Raw genomic sequence first — 3,621 nt, 5'->3', positions numbered from 1 at the left:
AAATACGCGTGGTTGCCATTTCTGATACAGGGACTAAGGTATATTGAGAAAATGAATAGAGCTGCTGCATTTAGCCAATCTATATCTAACATCACTGGATGGGATACCATTCAGAGAGTTATAATTTACATCTAACCTACAATATACTTGCTTTGGAGAGTTCAATGGTGACAGAAAGGTTTGTGCTCAATAAATGTTTATCACTCAATAGTTACTTTTCTCAATTTAATGAACCTATCACCAAAATTAAATAAAGAACCTTAATAGCAATTGAGAAATATTCCCATTGTATGAGGAACTTTAAAATTGATACTGTCATTTTCAGTTAAAAACCTACGTAAATTTTTAAGGTAGGCACTCAACAAATGGAATATGAAGGTTATGTGTGGTAAATAATAACATATTTCTGTGGGTTGGCCTAACCATATGCTTCGTCGACTATATTACTTGACAGAAAAAACCTTACAACACGGTTCAGTCACTACCAAAGGAAACACAACAAATTGCTGAGCAACAGAAAGTTTCTTCCCTGGCTGAGGTGCTGAAACTTGCAAAAAAAACAAAGAAATATGTAATTTTTGACTTGCGCACTCCAAGTAACAGATCTCATCCATACTACAACACTTCGCACAATGCTGTTATAGAAACCATCTTGAATTCCACAATTGATCACAATCAGGTAAGGAAATAGTGTTTCAATTTCAAATGGGCCTGTCAAGTTAAATTCAGAAAATCTTCATTGCGATAGATCACTAAAGCTATATCATTGCTCTCTACAACAAGTTGACCCGAATGAGATTATGTTTAAATTTATGTCTTACTATATTGCTATAAAGACTAATTCATCTTACAAGGAATTACTCCCAGATGTAAAGCAATTTTAACTGAACATTTACACCTGTTTATGATGATAATTAGGTAAGAATGGAGAATTGTAGAGAGCATGTAATAGCAATTTATATCCACTGACAGGGAGGTTCCTGGGTTAGTGTATCAAACAGGCTATTCTATTCTTGCATTTGCATCAGTCTAGAGACACTGTAGGTGGTCATGTTCTAGTTCTGAGGTATTTCTTGCCATTATAAAATGATATGATTTTTATTCCTTTTACTTAGCAGAGGACTTGGCTGGGCTAGACACATAAATACTGCAATTATCATTTCCTCACATTTTAAGGGAAGAGATAACGAATTCACCGTGATAGATTTGGCAACTCTACAGTGTGATTTTCGACACATATAATTAATAGGGAGAGTGTCAGATGATTAGATTCTATCTTTTTCTCATCCCCTCTGCAGAATCATTGTGAATCAGTTGGGAATACTTGTTTTCAAGTCTTGGGAAACAAGACTGATTAGCTTAGAGATAGAATATCTGCACGTGCATTTGCACAGAATTTTGACACATTTATAATAAAATAGCAATTGGAAACGGGTGTACCTGTATGATAGGCAACTTTCTTTTCATTGAGTTATACAGTTAAAAAAATATCGAGTTCTCAAATTTTGCCAGACCACACTGAAAAGCAGGAAAATGCATCAGTGCATGCAAGATATATTGTAGAATAAATAATCTATATTATCATCATTGAACATATTATTGTTTAATTATGAGATTTGTCAATATATCTATCCTATTGTCAAATCTATGTATTTCCACCTCAACAATAATGGTAGGCTCTGTGTTGCTTCAACTCATCTTCTGCCCATATATAACAGTAAAAATCTCAAATATGCTCCTTTTTCTATATGCTTTGTATACTTGATTCCTTGTAGATCCTATGGCTGCCCAACCATAAGAATAGCACCCCGCCTGGATTCCAGCAGGTTCTGGGAGAAAAACTTGACCCAGAAAAATTGCAGCAAGACAAAATTCATATAATTAATATTCGTTATAGCAACATCAGTGAAGCAGAGATTAGGTGAGTTATTTTTGAAATATCACAATACAACCATGAATGTGAACCAAACTGAAAACTCTGTAAAGGTGACTGATAGCACCAAGATGCACTATTTTGTGAATTTGATTTTTAGTTTAGAGATACAGCACAGAAACTGGCCCTTCGGCCCACCAGGTCTGCGCCGACCAGTGATCCCCAAATATTAATACTTTCCTACACCCACTAGGGACAATGTTTACATTTACCAAGCCAATTAACTTACAAACTTGTTCGTCTTTGGAGTGTGGGAGGAAACCGAAGATCTCGGACAAAACCCACGCAGGTCTCGGAGAGAACGTACAAACTCCGTACAGACAGCACCCGTAGTCGGGACCCTGGTCTCCGGTGCTGCATTCGCTGTAAGGCAGCAACTCTACCGCTGTGCCACCGTGCATCAATTAAGTTATTTGTACTGAATTGCACTTTTAAAATGTGTCAATTAAATCAAGTTCCCTACTCCGAACCTCAGCTTCTAGGTGCATAATTTAGGCATTTATTCTGAACAGATTAAATCCTCTCTAAATTTCACATATCTGCTTCACAATAGATTATGTAGTTTTAAGGATCATTCTCTGCAAAGGAACAATTTTGTACAATTCGTGCCATTTGTATCATTCTGCTGCTTTAAGTATAATTGGCATACGTACCGACAATGGATCAATAAAATTCTTACTTGCAGCAGATTAACAGGCACATAAACGCAATGCACACATTTATTTCAAGTTCAAGTGAGTTTATTGTCATGTGTCCCTGTATAGGACAATGAAATTCTTGCTTTGCATAAGCACACAGAAAATAGTAGGCATTTAGTACAAAACAGATAAATGTGTCCATATATACCATGATATAAATATATACACACATGAATAAATAAACTGATTAAATTCTGCATTTAACATGACTCCTTACTCTGTGAGCTTCTTGTGAACAAGAGATTTCATTGCACCTTGCAATTTGTGGCAATAAACAAATCTGAAATAATACTAGTGCTGACTTAAGTCCCACAAGTACTTACAAGTAAGTCTCCCTAATTTCATCCTCAACATTTTCTAGAGGAACTTCAATGATAGGATAGAATGGTATGTTATGGATTTCTCGGAGTTTAGTCAGTGCGGCCAATCATCAGACTTAGTTTTTCCAGTATTCGTACATTAGGATTGGATGTTGACATTGTCTTGTAGAAAGTTGCCAATGGAAAATTTGAGGTTTGATGGAAGTATTTATAAATATTAGATCAGGACAACTGCAGCAGATTTTACATTCTTAAATAAATTTGAAGTTCCAGATATAGTGCAAGTAACTTTTGTGCTTCCAAGGCTGTGCACCAGATGACTGCAGATAATAAAAAATGGTTGTTCTAATGAAAGTCAAATGTTGAACAGAGGATCTAACCATCTTGTTCAGGATAATTTGACATTTTGTTGAAAGTATTTGGCTAATGCCTTGTTTTGTGCAAATTGTACTTTCAGGAAATATGCAACAGCAAATATCAGCACAAACGTTTATGTTGTCAATGAACGTTGGGTGTTCTCGACACTATGGTGTGCCAAAGTAAAGTCTGTCACAACCAATGCATGTCATATCTTTAACGAGATGGCTGTACCCATTTGGCATCTGGTAAGTGAAATATTTAAACTGATGAAAATGACATAAGGATTTAGGAATACTAGGAATGAAATCAA

The 3,621-nt window shown here is 35.7% G+C and overlaps 1 long non-coding RNA gene across 1 annotated transcript; it reads left to right on the top strand.

The window, feature by feature from the left end:
* Positions 1 to 342: 342 nt before the first annotated feature.
* Positions 343 to 3,621, top strand: LOC129715544 (uncharacterized). The gene is made up of 3 exons (XR_008726521.1): positions 343 to 679; positions 1,776 to 1,921; positions 3,409 to 3,621. It is a non-coding gene; the product is annotated as an uncharacterized LOC129715544 (long non-coding RNA).

Source organism: Leucoraja erinacea, unplaced genomic scaffold, assembly GCF_028641065.1.
Source record: "Leucoraja erinacea ecotype New England unplaced genomic scaffold, Leri_hhj_1 Leri_1232S, whole genome shotgun sequence".
NCBI classification, from domain to species: Eukaryota; Metazoa; Chordata; class Chondrichthyes; order Rajiformes; family Rajidae; genus Leucoraja; species Leucoraja erinaceus.
Note: the sequence above shows the minus strand (reverse complement) of the source record. Positions and strands in the feature narration are given on the sequence as shown.